Consider the following 21,331-nt stretch of genomic DNA (forward strand, 5'->3'; position numbering starts at 1 on the left):
TCTTAAAATATCCATCCCATGATTGTCTTTTCATTTCCTGGTGTTCTGGAACTTGGATTAATGGGATTTAAATTTATTCCACAAGTCTTGTTTGATAAGCTGTTTTCTACAATTAGTTGTCTATGAACACATTTCATTTGGAAAGAGCATTTTTGTGGCAGCTGAATTACACATTGTTATGCCAAATGTGCTATACAATACCTACAAATGTATGCACAGTATGGATGCCTGTAGATACTACTAGACAAGATTAATAAAACAATACAGGTTTACTTGTTTCAGAATGTTTAAAGTATCTCATATGGCTTTTTGAAGCAGAATTGCAGAGCTTTGGACATGCTTGCAAATTAGCTGACCAATTTACTACATATCTTTTATTGTTTTCATCACATTTCAAGCACCATCCTTAAACTACCCCTTCCACTGATCCCAGAAGACATATTTATCATGCAGTAAGTTTGATCTGGTTCCCTTGCCACAGAATCCCTTTTCAGTTAGCAGAAGTTTGATATCAAATTAACAGTTTGCTTAAGCAAGGATATTAAAAGTCACACAGGATTAACACTAAATACAATTTAGAGTATGTGACTGAACAGCTCTGCCTGGTATCTTGTTGTAACCAATGTGTATTTTACAAACAGAAAAAAAAAAATTAGTCACCGAACACGATTTAGAGCTAGTCTTGCCAAGAGCTCAGTATTGCAGAATTGATTGTTCAGCTCTTATATTTAGCTCAAAAGACTACCCTGCAGATGTAAGAAGCATATGGATTTATGCCTCCCCCTGCCTGTCCCCTCTGCCTCAAACTTTTGACTTCATTTCAATCTCCTCTCCTTAGTTGCTCTCATTTTAGCAACAAATTCCCATCTTCCCGAGGAGGTGCTGTAAGGCGGGTGGAAGCTGTGGAACATTTTGAAGTGACCTGGTGGCACCCCCTGCTCTACAGTGACCATTGGTGGGGGACAAAACACTGCTTGGGTGAACCTTCTGACCACAAATAGATGCATACACTCTGCAAGAGTGTAGGTTGCTAAAAAATACCTTTAATGTATAAGCAGGGATGCCATGTGGCACATACCCACTAGATATGGATAACTGGATTCACAGCTCATTACCAAAGTAAAGTTAGAGCTTTAAGATCAATGTACACAGCAGTGCCTGGGTTACAAAGCCAGGCTGCTTTCATTCAACACACATCCTTTTTTTTTTTATTATTATTATTTTTTTCTCTCCTTTCAATACATTACTCAGTAGCAAAATATTTAATGGAAACTATCTTGTCTATCTACAGCCACCTAAAGGCAAACTAACTGCTACGCCACGCATTCCCCAAGCTGTGGTACAAGTCCTCTCAGTGCCACTGCTGACCAGGAACCTGGCAGAGCAGTCAAGGGACCTGAGGTGGTGTAAGCACAGTACTTGGATTTAACACAAGTACAATACAGTTTGGGAGCTCCTGTTCCGAATTCAGACTTGCCGGCAGGTTTGATGTTGCCTCTCCGCTTGCACGTACCTACGGGCAAGTCACTGCACACCCGGCGCTGGCTGCAGCGCGAAATGGCGGCCAGGCCCCTTCACACCTCACGCCACCTCCATCCTCGGCCTCTTAGCACCCCGGAGCGGGGAACAAGCGATCGCTTCCCCTGCGCCTCGCCAGGCCGCAAGCAGGACCCACGGCCAATCCGAGCCGACTTGTGGAAGCAGAGGCACGGCCCGGAGAGCGACAGGCGCGGGCAACACCTCCCGACATGGCGGCGGCTCCCCCTTCCCGCCTTCCCGCCTCCGTGCGGGCGGGCCCGGGGCGGGCCCCGGCGGCCCCATAAAGCCGAGTGCGCGGGGCTGGGCGCCCTCTTGCTCCCGCGTGGCTGAGGTAAGGTGGGTTCTTGGATCCTGAGGGGTGAGCGGTGAGGGGGGATTTCTCGCTCAGCCGTATGCCCCCTGCTCGGCCGGGCTCCTGCTCGTGCCGCCTCGCTGCCCCCCGCTGAGGTGGCGGCATGGCCGCCCCTTCCCGACCCCGTCCCTGGGGGGTTTTCTCTCGGACCGCTTCCCCGTCTGGTGTCCCCGTCTCCGTGCTGGGGGTCCCGGCCTGGGCTCCTCTGGTCCCCGTGGAGCTCCCTGGGGAGGTGGGAGCGCGGCCGTATCACACCCCAGGGACTTGCTGGTGTCGGTGATGACTGAACTTTTTTCCCCATCAGAGCGACAGTGTTGAGTTGTCACTGCTCTAGCCAGGCCTTGTCTGATGCACCAGCAAGGGCAGAGCTGTTGTGTATGCTGGCCTCGTGGGGCTGGGTGCTGACTGCTCCTTTGGTTTCACTCCTAGGCCTGTGTGATAGCAGGGGGCTGCTGGGCCTGCTGCAGAGCTGAAGTGATGGCTGGAACCAGCTGTGGATCAGATGTGTGATGAGGGCAGTTGCCTGGCTTGCTTCACAGTGCCTGAACCTTGAGCAGGTGAGAGTCTTTAAGTCCTTCTTGTTGATCACTAATTTAAATTTAGAAAAACCAAACTCCTTCCTGCCAAGGAGCAGCTTCAGAAGTGCTTTGGCAAGTTTGTGTCTTTAGAGACTTTGCATATAATCTAAGTGTTAGCCTAGGCTTTGCAGAGCTGAGAGTAAGACAGAGAACAAGATAAAGGATGTTATTTTGCAAATTTTAGCTAACACAGCTGTATATTGTATATCCACTAGAAGGACAGGACAATCCTAAAGATAAGGAATGAAAAGACTGCACGTAGATGATAGAACCAGCAAGAACTGGCTTGGACTGCTGAGGTCTGCCAAAGAAAGGAAGGGTCAGAAGTTTAGCAGTGAGGAAGACTACTGGTCTTCATCAAAAGCCATCCAGAGTAGCATACTCTGGGTGACCACCCAAGGACCCTAGTACACGTGTGAATAGGGGCAGGAACCTGTTACTGGTTCTTTAGAAACCTAATGAATGTGCAAGAGACTCAGAGAAATTAAGTGAATATGTATATATTCCATGAATACAAGCACACTGCTTATAACCCTTGGTGTGTATGTTAGGCAGAGTGATCCCCCACATGCTCTGCACAGTAATAAAGAATACCTGCTTAATAACTTTGGTTATTGAGTTTTCACCATGTCACTATGTATAATCTAATCATTAGGTAGGCATTGCACAGCTGAGCACACAGAGGGTTTCCTCCTCCAGAAGCATTGTACCTGCATCATTGCTGGACCATTCACAGGGGGCTGCTGCATGTATGTGGCTTTGCCACCTCTGCTGCAGTTAGCTTACTATTCCCTATGTCTGTACGTGGGGGGGCAGAAACGCGGCTGTATCACGCCCCAGGGACTTGCTGGTGTCGGTGATGACTGAACTTTTTTCCCCATCAGAGCGACAGTGTTGAGTTGTCACTGCTCTAGCCAGGCCTTGTCTGATGCACCAGCAAGGGCAGAGCTGTTGTGTATGCTGGCCTCGTGGGGCTGGGTGCTGACTGCTCCTTTGGTTTCACTCCTAGGCCTGTGTGATAGCAGGGGGCTGCTGGGCCTGCCACAGAGCTGAAGCGATGGTGGTAGGTGGCTGGGATCAGCCTTACACTGAGGGAAGTTGCCTGGTTTGCTCTGCTGTGCCTGAACCCCTGATGGGTGTGAATGGTAAGTCCTTAAGTTGACTGTATCTGTTACTGGATTAAAAAAAAGTGTGTGTATATGTGTGTGTGTGTGTATATATATATATATATATATAAAAGGGAGTTTCTGGATTACTCAAATGTTCTGCAAATGTTTGGTGTGCTCATGGATATATTAGTGCTTTCAGGGAAAGGAGATGAGCTTTGTGGAAAATGATAGGACTATGTATGACTTAGTAGCAAATGTTGCCTGCTGAGAGGAACAGGCTGGTGCTGCTCTTCTGCTCTGCCCCTTGCTGGTAGGTATGCAGCAGTGGTCACAGGATGAGGCACGCTGTGGTCCTGCCTGGGCTAGTTCCTCTGCCTGGGGTTTGGCGACTGTACAGCACTTTGTGCAGCATGCACAATCTGCTGTCTCTGCAGTGTGAAGGCAGGAAACTTTGTGTGGCCATGAAGGTTGGACCTGAAAAAGCTTATGAGCTGTTATCCCTGCCTCCCTTTTCTGTTGAGTCTGCATTTAGCAGTCTCTTGCTGTGCTGCAGAAACCCTGTTCATCTGTGTTTTCCTCTTGGCTCTCACAGTGTTAGCACCTGTGCCTGTTGAGCAGGCCAGCCAGGCAGTTCTTTGTGGGGAAGGATTGGCATGAATTCTCCCACAGGTTTGTGTGGGGAGGTGGGAGCAGGGACTCGCTGGTGTCGGTGATGACTGAACTTTTTTCCCCATCAGAGCGACAGTGTTGAGTTGTCACTGCTCTAGCCAGGCCTTGTCTGATGCACCAGCAAGGGCAGAGCTGTTGTGTATGCTGGCCTCGTGGGGCTGGGTGCTGACTGCTCCTTTGGTTTCACTCCTAGGCCTGTGTGATAGCAGGGGGCTGCTGGGCCTGCTGCAGAGCTGAAGTGATGGCTGGAACCAGCTGTGGATCAGATGTGTGATGAGGGCAGTTGCCTGGCTTGCTTCACAGTGCCTGAACCTTGAGCAGGTGAGAGTCTTTAAGTCCTTCTTGTTGATCACTAATTTAAATTTAGAAAAAAACATACTCCTTCCTGCCAGGGAGCTGCTTCAGAAGTGCTTTGGCAAGTTTGTGTCTTTGGAGACTGCTGCATATAATCCAAGTGTTAGCCTATGCATTGCAGAGCTGAGAGCACAGAGGGTTTCCTCCTGCAGAAGCATTGTACCAAGGCCCTTTGTGCACTGTGTCACTGATGAAGTGTTCATTGGAGGCTGTGTGTGTGCATGGCTTTGCAACTTCCGTTGCAGTTAGCTTACTATTCCTTATGTCTGTGCATGGTGGGGGGTGGGAGCGCGGCCGTATCACACCCCAGGGACTTGCTGGTGTCGGTGATGACTGAACTTTTTTCCCCATCAGAGCGACAGTGTTGAGTTGTCACTGCTCTAGCCAGGCCTTGTCTGATGCACCAGCAAGGGCAGAGCTGTTGTGTATGCTGGCCTCGTGGGGCTGGGTGCTGACTGCTCCTTTGGTTTCACTCCTAGGCCTGTGCAAGAGCAGGGGGCTGCTGGGCCTGCTGCAGAGCTGAAGTGATGGCTGGAGCCAGCAGTGCGGCGAGTTGGCCTGGTTTGCTCTGCTGTTTACTTTTTCCTTTGGCAGAAGAGAATGGTAAGTTGTTGCCCTGAAATTTGGACTGATACGTAGATCTGAGTGTTGTAGCAGGAGCCCTTTGCCTCATGTTTGCCTTCTTACAGCATGTTTGAGGTGGCAAGTGAGGGTAATGAGCAGCATCAAGCTGTGAGTCAGCAGCAGCCTAGAAGCTGTGGTGATGTGATCTCTTAAAGACAGTTGCTCAGGAGAATAGAAAACACTTCTTAGTTATTGACCTGAGAATTACACCTGTTAAAATACTGTTTCTTTTATCATCTTGCCTGCAGAGAGTAATATGCCTTGTCATTTTTTATGGGCATGTAATGGAGTGCCTTGATAATAAACTGAAGAGTATCTCTCTCTCAATCTGTGGTATATGATGACTTCAAACTTTTTTCCCCATCAGATCAGCAGTGCTGATTCGAACTTCTGTTTTAGCCAGTTTATCTGATGCCACAGATACGAAATTCAGTTTGTCACCTGGCTCTGTATTGAGGCTACCTGTCCTTGCACCCCTGTGGGCAGGGAATCCTTGTGCATGCTGCATGCTTTTAGGGCAGGCAGCACTGGAGGGTGCTGTCTGCACATACTTTAGTAACACTGATTGTGTAACACTATCTGACATGCATAAAAGACTTTAAGATCAAAAGTGAAAGAATTCTTCCTCTTAGATCTTCAGTAACAAAAATGGCTGAGATCTCTGGCAGGTTTCAGTTTAACATAAATGACATAAACATGGTTTTTTTTTTTGTTGTTTTGCCCTACTTTAGCAGTGATTAAGTGCTTCATATAAAGTCAGGGAATCTTTGTTCTCCTAGATTTTTCTCTGTCAGTGAGAAGTTCTCCATGCTTTGGAAGTCTTGATAAGTCAGTTTTCAGCAAATGTGGCTGGGGGAGGGGGATTCCTTTTGGTATTTTTTCTTCACTTTCTACAAAGGATCAACTGTCTACTGAAAACTTGGCTATTTGGTTAGGATTTCACTAATGATCTATAAAATGTGCTTAACAATCTTGCTTCATTGAATAAGCAGCTATTGTTACTGGCTTCATTCAGTTACAGCTTGGTCTTGCTCTTTAGGTACTTGGTGTTCAGCTGTTCTTAGTTTTAATGAGGCTGAAGTCTCCTCAGTCTGTGGAGAGCACAGATGTGACCATTCTACATGGCACACTCAAATTGAACAGCAGTATGATTGGCCTGTGTCAGGTGGTGAAGCTGGTAGAGCTGACCAAATCTGTTACTCTGGCACACACTTCTCAGTGAGTTCCCCCAGACTTTGTTCAAGAACAAGTCTGAAAGCCCCCAAAATGCAGTTCTACAAGTGCATTCTATTTGGAGTGTCTTACAGTGCAGGGGTTCTTATGGTTGCTCGCAGAATAGCCTTTGTCTAATTTTTTTTTGGGGGGGCAGAGGTGGGGTTGGAATTTAAAAGCTGTGTTTTTGCTGCTTGATGTAGAGTCAACTGACAAAATGTTGGGTGTTTTCTTGGCAGGTTGAGATCTGTCAGAAGTTGTCCCAGGACCTGCTGTGATTTCAGTGTTCTAGGTGAAAGCTGTCTTCTGCTAATGATGTTACTCTCCATGCTGCTGCCTGTGATCCCTTGTTCAAGCTACAGCATCCACATCATCCTGCAACAGCTCTTTGGTCTTTTCTCAGAGCTAGCAGAGAATGATAAATTGGTGTCTTGCCAACTCACAGATGGAGGGTGTTATGTTTTTTTCCTTTGTATGAGACATTTAATCGGAATGGATTCTGGAACTTGTATGTTTAACATAATTTGGTGCTTTTGTCTGCGAGGGCTGTCTGTGTTCACCTGGCAACTAATGTTACCTTGTCAGTATTGTGCAAAGTATAGAAGCCTTAAAGAGCTATTCTCATGTATGGGATGATGGCCTTGTGTGTAAGGAGAGGGGATTCAAGTTTTGGTTCTCCCCTGTCACTCTGAAAGCTTTAGTAAAGTATCATCTGCATGTGAAGCAAGGAAGGTACATTTGGATGCTGCAGTGTGGCCTTTTTCTGTACTCTTTAGGGCCTATTTTTAATAAAACCTGAGTACTCTGAACTCAGCTGAGTGAGTTGTCTTCCATACCTTTTAACACCCAATTCCTGGATCTCCTAATTGTTGGGTTTGGAGCTGGATTGCAACAGTGCTTCTGTGTGGTCACTGTGTGGAGCTGCCTGCTGCTTCAAGTGAGGAGAAAGGGTCTCAATCTCATGGCAGTCTAGCTACTCTTCACATATCCTCAAGCAAAAGGTATTTAGCTGGGACTTGTACCTACTGATATTCCCCAGAAACAACAGAAGGACACTGGGGGGTTTAGCTGGCCTGGTGAAAGATGCAGGCAATCATGTTCCAGGTAAGTTGCAGTGGCTTTGCAAATTCTTTCCTACATGAGTCCTTTAGAGAAGTGACAGCAGTCCAGGACGGAAGATAGCTGATGTCAGCTTCTGGAAGGATTTGGATGTTTCCCTCATGCAATGTGTTCAGCTAGCAGGAATGGACTGCTTCTGGATAGAGATACTAGTGGCAGATGTTGGTTCAGATCCTGTAGCCTTCCCCTGGAAGCTGTTTGGCAATCTTCCCAGTCTGTAGAGCAAGAGAATTAAATATGAAATCTGCATCTACATATGTGCTGAAGTAGGGAGACACTACATAAGTTGAAGCTAAAGGCTTCCCCAATACCAGAGAAAAGTAGTTGAGGAGTGCTAGGATGTACTGCTTCCTGCACCTCCAGACTTCCATGTTACAGCTTTGCAGAATATATACCATTGGGCTCAGCAGGAGCTAAAACTTGTGTAGTATAAATGCACCTGTACTGTGCAGTGTGCTCTCATAGAGGGGTTGAATTACTGGTGAGTCTTCTGAATGGAAGGAGAAGGCATTCTCCATCTGTTGTGCTTATTAGCCTGGCAATCAAGTGGTATCTGCATGGTGCACATTCAAACAGGCTTTGGCAGATGTCTCATGCAGGTCCTGGTCTGGTAGCATTTGTACACCCCGCTGGCAATGCAAATGAGGTAAATGGTCTCTTCAATTCAAGCTGACATGAAGACCTGGGATCTATATTACCTTGCAGCATCTCAAACAGCAGGTTCAGATTCAGACCTCACGTCTCATGATGGAAGTAGCTGTTCCCCATGAGCACAGCCAGTATGTGCATTAGGAATGGGGTTTAAAACCAATCCTACTGCCTCATTAGATTCCTGAGGAGCAGGGCCACCTGGCAGCATGTGTTGCTAGTCCTGGCCTGATCTTGATGGGTCACATATGCTAAATGACAAGTGATAAAAGCAGCTGGGTACTTATGTGCAGGGCTGCAGTGAGCTAGCGGCCACAACTCTGCTTGAAGTAGATGAAGGGCAGAAGTAAGGAGTAGATAACAGGCTAAGGAAGGCTTTAAGGAAAGATTTCCTGCAGCATTTAAAGTATTGCAGTGTGTTTTTTACTACCTGTTAGAAACAGCTTAATTGATACTGTAATGGCTTGGTAGTTATTTACAGCACCTATGACTTCTGGAGGGCATTTCTGCTGCCAAAAACCATAAATAAGTTTCAGTGGTTATGGGAGGGGACTCAGTACCTGAGATAAGTGGGCTTTGGCATGTATGTTCAATAGGAAGCTTCAATGATTGAAAATTAGCTATTAATCAGCATATAAATCACTCTTCCATTAAACTGGGCAGAGATTTTTCTCAATTACTGTAAGCAGCATAATCTCTCGAAACAACATATTGATGAGGGATTAGAACTGCTCATATAATTACTTGAATAATCTAATGAGCATATCTGACAGCAAGCATACTTTAGATTAGGGAGGAGAGATTGCTGGTTGTCCAGTGGGAGCTGTGAGGACATACGTACCTGAATTACACTTTTTTTTTCTTTACAAGTTTTATCTCTCACCAGGAGACCAGGTCAGGATTCAAGCACTGGTGCTGCTGTTCATATGTATGGGGTGGATGACAAAACTGTCTGAAGATAATTGATGTGCTATAAATGACTGGAGCACTGTGGATGCAGGAAAGTGAGATGGAGGAGCTGAATGTGTGCACTTGAGCTGAGCCTGGAGGTCTCTGACTGGCAGCTGTAGAGGGTGCTGTGTGCATGCATTTCTCAAAGCTTAGCTAAGAGCCAGATGGGTTTTCTACATCAACTGTCCATTTGTGTGTGTTTATACATGTAGTCAGGATGCTTTCCCTTTGTCACTGTAGCAGTTATTACAGCAGCTTGTCACTGCTGTAATAACAGTGGGGCCAGTATTTGAGATTCTTCTGTAAAAACACAAAGAATGACAGCGGGGAGAAATCTTGAAAGTAAGGTGTGAGTAAATCTGAACTTGTCACAGGTTCTGTTTAGAGGAGCAGAGGTGGAAGAGATCTGCGCTCTGACAGGCTTTTGTTTCAAAGCTTTCTTCTGGGGTTTCTGATATGCCTATAAACAGGAGCGTGCCTTAGGAATGCCTTCATTTTACATCTGCCACGATACATCTGGAACTAGAGGGCCTCCCCTCATGCTCCTTCCAGACCTGTGCTCCAAACTCCCATGCACCTGTGAGGAGAGCTTGAGGGCACTTGGGTTGTCTGTGCTGGAGGAAGGAAGCCTAAGAGGTGAGCTCAACAGCTTCCTGAGGAGGGGAAGCAGAGAGGGAGGTGCTGGTCTGTGCCCTCCGATAATTGATGATAAAATGCGAGGCGATGGCACAAAGCTGTGCTAGTGGAGGCTTGGACTGGATGTCGGGAAGAATTTCTTTGCTATGAGGGTGGTCAGACACTGGAACAGGCTTCCTAGAAGCAGTTGGTGCCCTATGCCTGTAAGTGTTCAGGAGACATTTGGATAATGTCCTTAATAATATGTTCTAACTTTTAGACGGCTCTTAGGTGGTAAGGCAGTTGCGATCAATAATATTTGTAGGACCCTTCCAACTGAACTATTCTAATTTAAACCTACCCAAGGCTGCTTGAAAATGGGAGCATGACTGCCTTTACCAAAAGTCTGCCTGGACATGGCTTCAGGAAAATATGTGGAACGCCTAGCTGGTAAATACAGTACAGGGGTCACATTCAGTACAGGAACATCTTTTAGTACATTTTTTTTACATATTTTTTAGTACAGTAACATCTTTTTCCTGTTACACTTCATACCCTACCTTCTCCTGTAGGTGTTCCAAACCCCTCTGGTACTCTGGTAGTGGAGAACTGGCTGAGCTTGATTGTGGCCTGCTATGGGCTCTCAGCAGCTTTGTATGCTCAGAGCTCAGGTAATTGTACTATGTGTAACCATAAGCTATTAATAAATTCGAGCTGCAGTGGACTTTGCAGTACTTCAATGTGTAGTGCAGCAGGTTTCCCAGATAACAGAGAAACCATCAAATGGACTTTATTGGCTGTAGCAATGCAGGTAAGATCACCCTGTTTGAAAATCACTTAATATAGGCCTTTGATAAAAGATGGGAGGGTGTTACCACAGGATTTAAAGCAATTTGCACCTAGTGTTTGTTGCCTGACTTCAGTAGGCACTGGTCAGACCCTGACTGTGGCTGCCGGGTTTTTTGAATGAAGTGATGAAGGCAAAGAGGCATGTTCTGAACCAAGGCAGACTTACAGCTTGTTCCGATTGTCTCTCTGCACAGTGCTCCTGACTAGCTCTCAGATGGGCAAAGGAAAATCACAGCATGTCCAGAGCTCTTACTCTGCTGCTGTGAAGTGGTTGAACGGGGCAGTAAGGACAAAGACAGATCTGTCAGCTTCATCAATTACAGCAGAAACAGGCAATGTTGTATGTACTTGGGTAACTTTCTAAAACTGAAATCTGGAGTCACTCACTAGGCTGGTATGTTTAAGCAAATGTTTACTTTTCTCCAACAGCTCTGTTTCTTGGTGCCATGAGCATTTGAGAGGAAAATAGCACAGATTATTTCTCTGGCTGCTGCTTTTAATAGATGTGTTTTCATACACAGTGAGAGGTTTAACATTTATATTCCCTAAGACCCAGGCATCTTTGTGAACTTGACTGCTTGTTGATTATTATACTCTTTTTAGACCCATCTGTTAAGTGGCTTATGGGATAGCACAGACCATTTCCTCATTGCTGCTTGTACTATTTGCTGTTTGTATTGTTGCCTCTGTCTGCACCTCTGCTCAGTGATAGATAAAATTATTAAATCTAAAATTATTAAATCTATGTTGACAGGCTAGACACTATCATGGAGAGCAATGAAGCACAACCTGGTTTTGTGGTTGCTGTGGGAAGATCCAGTTTTCAGGACATTCAAAGTGTCCCACAGGCAGTAAGGGGAAGATTTTTATTATTTTTTAAGCAAAGTGTTTCTTTTAGAGCATTTTTTTAAATGTTCTGCAGCTACAGACCTTCCTGTCCTTCTACCCTTTTTGCCTGTTGCTTTTAGAAAGCATCCATCCACTGGAGAGTTCAGTTCACTGGTGTCACTTGCTCTGTTTGGTTTTGAATGCTCCGGCTGGGTCACCTTGAAGTCTTCCATCTATTGCTGAGAATGTGTTTGGCTTCTGTAACCTTTTCCCAAGCCAGATATAAAAGCTAGGGGTTGTCCTCATTTCTCTGCTTCACGGAGACTCCCCTGGGTTCTTGTAAGCTTCCCCAGCAAGGATGTCCAGAGCCAGAGAGACTTTGGCAGATGTGATGTCAGTATGACTGCACAAAGAAGCAAGGCATGTTGTTCATCAGGTGGAAGGTATCCTTCCAGCGGGGGGGGTAGGAAAGCAGATGCAGCTCCACATGGTGCTGCCTGCCCAGATGGATTCCCTGGAGCCTGTTCCTGAAGGCTGCTCTCTGAAGGTGGGGCAGTATGTCAGCACCCAGGGGCTGGCCTGAGGTAGGACATGCACTTTCCTCTCCACACATGCTCACATTTCCTGCTGTGGGTGGCAATGTCTTCAAGAGCCTTCTGCTTTTGGTTCAGAACTGCTCTTTAATTGAAAGGGTGAGGTTTTTTGATCCTCCCACAGATACTGGAATGCTTGCGCATCGGTCCAGGATAGAGCCAGGCCCTTAGGCAGCAGCTGACTTCTGGATACCATTTCTTGGAAGAAATATATATACACCTCTGCCCTTGTTTAGTGGCTGTGAGGATGTGCACTCTGTGCTGTGCTACTGCTGCAATTGTAGATATTACATTAGCCCCAGCAATTTTCCCAAACCTAGCTGGGGAATTTAATGGCCCCCAGATAAAGAAAGAAGTGTTGCTGTAATTGTTACCCAGGCTCAGTCTCCATTCATGTTTGCAAGAATTTTGCCTACCAAGAGAGAAAATATTTTATTCTCCTGAGATAAAGTATTCATGAGGGAAGATCTGTCTTGAGGAAGTCTATTTTCTAACAGTTGTGGATCAGGCCCTTGACACCAGCAGTTCAGAGCACTCTTTTCCTTTGAGTATTCACTGTCAGTGTTTTACAGCAGGATATCTGTAGGTGCAATTTTCTTGGAAATCTGCAGAGGAGGACTGGAAGTGCCTGAGAAGTTTTGTTAGTCAGCAATTTATGTTGCTGTGGAAACGCCTTAGAGCTTGGGAAAACTGCCTGGAGAAAATGGTGGCTGCCAAAGGTGCTAACAGCAGTTTGCATCTCTGGCTGGTTCCTAGCTTACCTACCTGGACAGTGGGCTCATGCCTCTCCATGGCTGCTGTTGTATCATGAGGGTGACCCACGTTTTGTGCTGCTGGTCATGATTTCCTGCTGCAAACCCTCTCTGTCACTCCTCTGAACTCTGACATTCTCCCTGCCAGGCTGTCCTCTGATCGGGGATGGTACGCTGGGGACCAAAGCAGTGTCTGAGTCCTCGAATGTCAGATTGCCAACTGTAAAGGCAAGTAGCAGCACCAGTGGGGATGAGAGAGAGGCCGATGCAGTCTCATGTCTCAGACTAAGTTACAGTGACCTGGTGAATGTCTCTGTGCGCACACACCTGTTTGATTTTTCCTCTGGCACAGCTGACCAGGTAGACCTCCTGTTATGTAGCCTTTTGGCAAGTAGAAGGCTTGGTGAGGAGGGTCAGCTTCTGAGTCATCATGTTAGTTTAAATAGATAGAAACCTGCCCCTTACTGTTCTTTTCCTGTCTGTTTTTTTTTTTTTTTTTTTATTCCTCTGGAGAAAAGTACTTGCAAGAATAAAGCAGAGCAGAGGGGAAGCACAGATTTCCTCAGTGAAGGAAAGCAGGCAGAATCAGGGCTGTGACTGCCACGCCTGCACAACAAATGCTGGGTGCGGGATTCACTGTGCTACATGAACTGGACGTGATGGGCACAAAGGATGTCAGAGCCTCTTGCCTGAGGCATGTGATGCTGCCATTGCCTTTTAAGTGGGTGCCTCTCGCTCTGTTGCTGGAAGTCACATCAATAGGTTCTCCCTGCTGCCCTCCAGTGCCCCTTTCAAAAAAAAAAAAACAAAAAACAAACAAAAAAAAACAACCAGAAAACAAGCAAGCAAAAAAGCAAACAAACAAACAAACATAGAAAAGTTGCAGTTTCCCAAGAGCTGCCTCCTGCCTGTCTGAATTGTGACAGGGGAATCTGACAGAGGCACCTATCCAGGAAAGAGGCGAACGATTTTCCCTCACACTGAAGAGGAAAGCTCACCGATAGCTGTTGTCAGATATTCCCACTGCCTGATGGAATCTCTCTGTCCATGACAGCGTTGTTCCCTCTACTCTTGCTCGGGAGTTGGGAGATGTAAAGCTGTATGGGAGGTCTCTGAGGCTAAGAGAAGACAGGAGCTCTCAGGCCTTCATGAATGCATCACAGCCTTCAGCTGTGGGTGACAGGCTTATCAGTGAGCTGTGGTTTGCTGTAGGTTTACCTAAGCCGTAAACCTATATAGGGTCCCTGAGAGATGGTGGGGTTAGCTCTGTGGGGAGAACTGTAGCAATAGAAGTGTTAGGAGAATCTTGCAGGGTTTCTTCATCTTTGGTTTCCTTTTACCAGGAGTAAAGGTAATTTGGGTTTATAATGCCATTTTCTGACTCATTAGGAGTATTATTTAAAAGTCCTTTTAAAAATGTCATTACTTTAATGATTAAGGATTTTACTTCATGCGGTAATTTATGGCATTGTTTTTAATGGATCAGAGGAGGAGCCTGGGCATTGAAAAGAAGCATGTTCTTTGAGGAACTTCTTAAGTTCCTCACAGAATTCTAGAATTCAAATCTGGGTATAGCTGAAATAGTGTGAAATTAAAAAAAAAAAAAAAAAAAAAAAAAAAAACATGAGAGGAAAATAAGACACAGTGCTCCCTGTTCCAGGTTAAACAACGCAAAAGCTCTTTCACTTTCTATTTACTAAATTACAAAGTGCAGAAAGCCTTATGCCTTGGGGACTTGATTTTGCCTGAGGAAAGTGTAGACTTGCCTGATCAGTGCCTTCCTATGCCCATGATAGTTTCTGCTCCCATCTTAGAAAATAAAAATGACTGTGTAAATTGTATTAATTGAATAAAACTATTAAATAGATGAGTTAGTATTAGAGGGTTTGTTTATTTTAATACAGGTAGTACTGTATGATCTTTCACCGTTGCACTCAGAAATGCTGGTGAGAGACTTCAGTGAGTTTGGGTCAGTGCTTTGGTTTTTAGCTCTAATTCACATACTTCTTTCTGGCTTCATGATGTTCTGTGAAATGTTTAGCTATCATCTGCAGAGACAATTTGTGCAGAGAACCTCCTGTGGAAATATATTTCTTGAAGATAAGGCGCTGGTTTCATCACCTAAGTGACACCTTACTGCAAATGAGTATCTGCTGCTTTGTAGATTAGCTGTAACTTTATTAATTTACAAGGGCCAACTTGCTGTGGTTTTTGTTTGTTTTTCAAACAAGGGGAAATGGATACATTCCAAGAGGCAGTATGGCTCCAAGGCCAATGACGAGTCTAGAAATGTGGACTTGTCTGTTCTAGGTCTTGTTCTACAAATGTTTGGTCAAGTGAAAAAAGATGCAGTAAAGACAAGGAACTGCCAGCATGAATGAGGCCCGTTTGGTCAACAGGAGCCAGCACGATCAGGCTTTGTTTATAACATTGAAGCAGTAATTTCCACTTGGTAGGCAGATTGCACCAGATGTGTCTGACTCACCACATGCATGAGAGGCACTCTTTGGCAGGCAAGCAGGCATGCATCAGACCAGGACTCTTCCCTCCGTGGACTCCTCCAGGAACTCTGCATGGCAGAGATTAAGCTGGGTCCTGTTCTCTGACCTCTTTGGCTTCCTGACAGCATGATGTATAAAAAAAAGGCAGTGTGACTGTGACATGGGCAGCACCTGGACTGCAGAGATCCAGAGTGTGTTCAGATAAGTTTAATCCTGATGATATAATCAGAAATCGTTTTATTTATTTATTTTTGTTAAGGTAGTCAAAAATGTCAGCTAAAAGCTTGGCTAATGTTGGCAATGCTCAACCCACGTTTGAAATGGGCATTTTAAATTTCTGAACCTTACTTAGATATGAGACCATTTGTCTTTGAAACTTCACTTATCTCAGTCAAACACTAACATATCTGCTGCTTACTGGAGAGATTTATTTAAAACCAAGGTTTTTCTGGATGTGCAATCAAATGGCAACTTAAAAACAGGACTAGTGGTAGTTAAGTATATTTGCTGTCTTCTGTAGCTTTTACACCTCATTACAGAGCCTGGTTAATTGGAACAGCTATGTCTGTGTGCAGTGTAATATTTCAAATACACTTTTTAAGTACACTTCTTAATATAAAAGAAACCCCCAGGTTCTATTTAAGCAGCATCTGTACCACTTAAGGATTTGTTTTCTTTCTGTTTGCTTTGCTTTTGATTTGAGAGATTTAAAAGAGTGAAATGCAGGGCCTGTGTGACAACTGCACTGAAGAAACTGTACTGTAGACTATCCCTAAGTGGTCCTGTATCATATAGGCTCCCAAGGGACAGGTAATGTCGTGGCACACTGGAGCCTGATCCTGCAACTTGTACGTGGCCCATTTGTACTTTTGTACTTGCTGCCTCACAAGCCGGCTCAACTGACCTGACATTTCCAGTTATAACTAAATGGTTTTTTTTTGTTTGTTTGTTGTTTTTTTAGCTGTGGGTGGATTCATTTAACCTCAGATACAGAAGGGTACCACTGTAAATCCCATATCCATTTTTTATCGTCTCTTAAGAAAATCATTGAAATAAAACCACACATAAAAAAGCACTGATATTTGTCTTATATTTATCAGTTTCAGAAAAGGAAGACGTTAGCTTTTCTTTGGTCTTAATCTAACAGACAGCCACCTGTGAAAAGCAAAGGGACCTGTGTTCTGGCCTATGCCAAGCTGCAGCTTGGCGACTATGTGTGCAGGGAAGGAGGAATGGGGGCCTGCAATCCTAGGCCCTTAAATTGAGAAAATCAGTTAAAGTGGTTAACTTAGCATGAGATGGGGTCATCTGGTGTTGACTGGGAAGACTGATCTCTTGGGGTTTGAAAAGGACAGCTGTTCTTGGGGTATTACATGTATTTCTTGCTTCATTTCCAGAGCTCTAGTATCTCCTGTGTACTTGGAGGTTTCTCATAGTAAAGGAATGAAATGCTCTGTGCTGAAGAAGACTGGTGTGTGGAACATGTCCCTGGGGATCTCTTCCATCCTTAAACACCAGCAACAAAATCCCACGGGCTATTTCTGTAGCCCACTGAGCCATAGTGCAAGTCAGGGAAGGAGGGGAAGGCTGCTCCTGCCTGGAGGGATCTCCCAGCATGGTGGGGCTACCAGAGAAGCAGTGTCGGAGGAGGATGCAGAGGTGCAGGGGTTCAAGGAGGAGGTGGCTGTGTGTGGAAGCAACTGGTGAAAGCAGGAGAGTGGAACCAGTTTGGGAGGAATCTGAGAAGTCAAGCATTGCTTTCGACTTAATGTGGGAGGGGGTCATGTAGCTCGGGGAGCTGATGGGGGATTTTAGGCATTGCGTTCCTTCTAGAGAGCATGTCTTGCCGTAGAATCATAGGATTATTTTGGATTTAAAAGATTCCCAGTGATGCTTTGTGGAGTTAGGTCCACCCTGGGCATTCACAGGCTAGGGAAAAATTCCAGCTTTGACTTGAATGCAGACCCGTTTAGGGCTTTTCTTCTGCTTAGAAGTATAGTTTGCCTTGTTCACAAAGGTGTCTATTATGGCTCAGACTCTCAAGTTGTTCTTTCACTTTCTCTTAGGAAAAGAAAGCCCATCCAAACTGAAAGTACTGGATTCAGAAAAGTTGGCTGGCTTCCTTCTGTTTTCTTCAGGGAAGCAGAAGAACTAGAGAGAAAACCACTAAAAGCTTTTTATTAAAGTATTTGTCTTTTCTGTTTTCTAAATAAGAGTCTTGGCCACTTTGAACCTCCTCCAGCTTTCATTAAAGATAATAGCTTTTTAATGACAATGAGTTTGTTTCCTTTATGCCCTGGTGAGTCATAGCCCTGCTCTGTATGTGATGGGGTTGTGGAATGGGTCTGGGCAGAGGACAGGGGATGGCTTCCACCCCTGGTCTCTGTGCCCATAGCCACACCTGAGTGAGGAGTGACACCTCTGCTTCTCTTCCATCCCGACTTCCCGTCATGGTCTTATAATGCAGCATTGTATATGAGAGAGGAGAAGGCAGAATGAGCAGCTCACACCTCCCATGGGCTGCAGTCTGAGCTGTGGGACTGTGCTGAGATGCTGCATTTATCAAGGGCAAATACTCTTGAGGTTTAAACTCAAGAAGGTGTTTGCTGCTGTGATAGAGGCCCAGCCATAACTGCTCTGCCGTGATGGGGATTCTCTCAGCAGTACCTTGGGAGTCTGGGTCCTGGGGACAAAATTTGTTAGCTGAGAAACAGAGACTGTGGATCTAGGTGGTCATATGGGGAACTTTGGGGAAGACTGCTGCCCTCTGCACACTCTGTCCAGATGTGGTTCTCCTCTCTGCAGATGACCGTGAGCTTTACACGGGTAGCAAAGGCATGTCTGGAGAGGTGTGCAGCAGTTGCCTGTCTCCTAAGCACACAGAAAAGCCTAGGTCTAACATGAAAGGATTTTTTTCTGGTTGAGATGGTTCTGGGTCAGCAGCCCAGTTCAGGTGTGCTGATCAAAATGCCCTTCAGTCCTAAAGAGATCCCATCCCTTTGTCAGGATGTAGGACTGCTGCTGGCTGGGCTTTGTTTGCAGGTGGAGTTGAGGACTGTTTGGTCTGATGCTCTTCTCCACTACAGCAAGAGCTAGTATCTCAGGTCTCACGGGTCTATAGCCTGCTTTCTTCAGATGTCAGCCAACAAGATCTCTGAATTGTGCTTGATGGCAACTCTTAACCCGTGTCTCTACGTGCTAAAAAATAGCAGATGCATACAGAAAGGGAGAAGGAGAATGCCTCTCAAAGGTCTTTTCACTTCTATTCTGAGATCTCAAAGGATGCTGCAAAGGAGAGAATCACAGCACAGAACTTGAATCTCCTCCAAGTAAAGTGGTGTTAGGATCCCTGCAGGTGTATTCTTTGCTTACGGGTCTTGATAAAAGAAAATTCCACCTGAATCTTTTCTCAAATAAGCCTTTTTTAACACGCAGTGCCTAGACCTCCTCCCTTTCCTGACCCCCCAACACTTTTTTTAATTGCAGCTTTCTGTACAGGGTGCCTGGGATAAGTATGCAGGCAGGCATTTTAAGAAAGCAGGAGCAGGTGTGCAAGTAAATCGCCCAGCTCCTGTAGTTTTTACAATTGTTATTTTGAGTTTCTGAAAGAAAGAAGAAAAAAAACACACCTTAATTCTTGCATTAGGATATTTTCACACATCAGATTTTTTTTCTTTTTCTTTTTCTCCCTCAGCCCTTATGATCTGTCTGTGTCAATTTGTTTTCATCTTGACTTTAACTGTGTAAATTCGTATTGTGAGTGGGTGCATGGGAAAGCAAGACCACATCTGCAGGAGTGATTTCTTTTGTCATTAAGGTCTAGCTAACCTAAAGAAAGACTCAAGAGAGCCAGGGTCTGTGAGGTAAGCAGGGATGAACTGGATGCTGTAAACACAACTAGTGGCAGGGAAACCACAGTGGCAGAGCTGCTGAGGCAGAGCCTGGGCTGGTGGCACCTCTCTTCCGACTCAAACCGCTGCCCAGGCAGCCCCTTCAGCTCCTTCTTCAGCCTGCAAGAGAAGTGATTAAGGGAGAACTCAGTGGCGATCTATAGAATCCTAAGTGGCCTTGAGAAAGTAAATGAGAATTGATTGTTCCCTGTTTCTTCCAATACAGGACCCAGGAATTCCAATTAAATCAACTGATGCCAGGTTCAGAATAACTTTGTGCCCCGTGCAGCATGGCATTCTTCTGTGAGAGGCTGCAGGGGCTAAAAGCTTACGTTGGCATGAAGTGGGAGGGGAGAGGATTTGTATAAAACACCTTGGCTGAGGCATAGGCACCAGCTATTAGGTAATCCTGGAGGTGATTTACCAGAAGGTCTGAAAGCATTGTGGTGAAATACCACCAGACAACTTTTACTCCCTCCTGGGCATCGGGTATTGGCCACTATTGAACACAGATGTGGGGGAAGATAGGTCTTTGTTTTGACCTAATGCAGCTTTTCTAGTGGATAGATGCGTGCTCAGCTTTTTATCAGCAGCAGTCTGAGATCAGATCCCAGTCTCTGCTCTGGTTAGAGCAGCTCTGAGAAGGAGGACACTAACCAGCTTGTGCAAAGGATGTCTTTGACCTGTGTAAAGGAAGACCTGTGTGTACTGAGTTAATGTCAGGGCTGGGAAGGCAGCATGCCCAGGGCCTTGGGTGTGATGAAAGGGCTGAGATGCTGTGGTGGGAAGTCAGAGATTTCCTGCTGCCAGCACAAGGGGAAGGGAGTTAAACAACTGAATGAAACAAGAAATAAATTCTTCTCAGGCTCCACTGAATGGCTTCAGTGAAATATCCAGGTAGGGTAAATCGTTAGAGATTGCCACATTTTTCTTGCACGTGTTCCTGCTTTTCTTGTGTTGGAGGCTTTTTTTTTTTTTTTTTTTTTCTATATGCCACACAGAGGGAAGGATCTGGGATGGGAAAACACTCAGCAAACTACAGGATCAGCTAAGTGCCCTGAACACAAAAACACAGCAGTTGCTTTGGCCTTGGCATGTGGCCAGCTTGCCCCTATTCTGCCTGATCAGTGAGGCACAAGCATAATGGACAGTTTGAAAGGGAGAGTTAGTTAAGAATAGCACAGGGCAGGTCGGTCTCTTTGGTTTTGTGTTGGCCCTCCTCTCCTCTGCTGTACTGTGTCTGGGTCAGGCCCGCAGGGCTTAGGAGCAAGTGCTGCTGCCCTGCCAGAGCCGCAACCTGAAAGGGAGGAAATTTAGGGCTTGCACCTACTACTGAAAATGTAACACTCTGTTTCAAAGGATGCTACAGCATCATTTCATGAAGGAGGGTATCCTCAGAAACAGGGTGATCAGACAGGAAGAAAGGGTTGAAAATTTTTAATGTAGCTACTAGTTGAGAGCTCAGCTTCTAAAGAGTGAAGGGGTGACAGGAGTTGGCACACAGATTTGGTTTGTTTAAATACCATCTGTGCTTAGAGTCGAGTCTGATTATCACCTATCCCAAAAGGCCTCAACCTCTCACTGGGCTTCTTGGTCTTGGAGTTTTGCTGCATCTACTGGATTTGTTTGTAGTAGGAAGCTTAATTATTTGTCCCAGCTTTTCTTTGAAAACATTAAAGTTTCTGAGGGTTTCTCTGCTGGTATTTAAAAGCTGAGAACAAAGCTGATATGTGCACCTGGAATTACTCAAGTTGGTACCTGCTCATTGCAGCAACAGCGTATGTGGAAATACTGACCTTTGCTTTTGGACAAGCATTGTCGTGTCTGTTGATTTGTGTCATACTCCGGAAGGCTCAAGTGAATTGGTGGTACTTGCTGAAACAGAACAAAACAAGCAGAGCATCCCATGAGATAGCTTCTAAGAAGGGTTTGAATGAGTTGGCAGCCAGCTCTCCTGTGGCGTTCACATATCTGTAGAAATCAGCTCCAAGAATCACTTGGTTGGCTACTTTCCTTTTATGCTTTTACAGACTTGGCTGTCACAATGGAGGCTAAAATCAGATGCTCTAAACCAGAACCCTTTTATTTTTTTTTTTGGCCTGTGTACTGATAGCTCTGCTGATGCCCTTATTGCTGCAATGCACAAGA

General features: G+C 45.4%; 1 long non-coding RNA gene across 1 annotated transcript; it reads left to right on the forward strand.

Moving 5' to 3' along the window:
• Positions 1-1,746: 1,746 nt before the first annotated feature.
• Positions 1,747-7,240, forward strand: LOC309884589. Its single transcript, XR_014318645.1, has 6 exons — positions 1,747-1,870; positions 2,321-2,448; positions 3,479-3,614; positions 4,441-4,568; positions 5,081-5,204; positions 6,677-7,240. It is a non-coding gene; the product is annotated as an uncharacterized lncRNA (long non-coding RNA).
• The last annotated feature ends 14,091 nt before the right edge of the window (positions 7,241-21,331 follow it).

Source organism: Aythya marila, assembly GCF_965140915.1.
Source record: "Aythya marila genome assembly, chromosome: 16".
In the NCBI taxonomy this organism is placed as follows: domain Eukaryota; kingdom Metazoa; phylum Chordata; class Aves; order Anseriformes; family Anatidae; genus Aythya; species Aythya marila.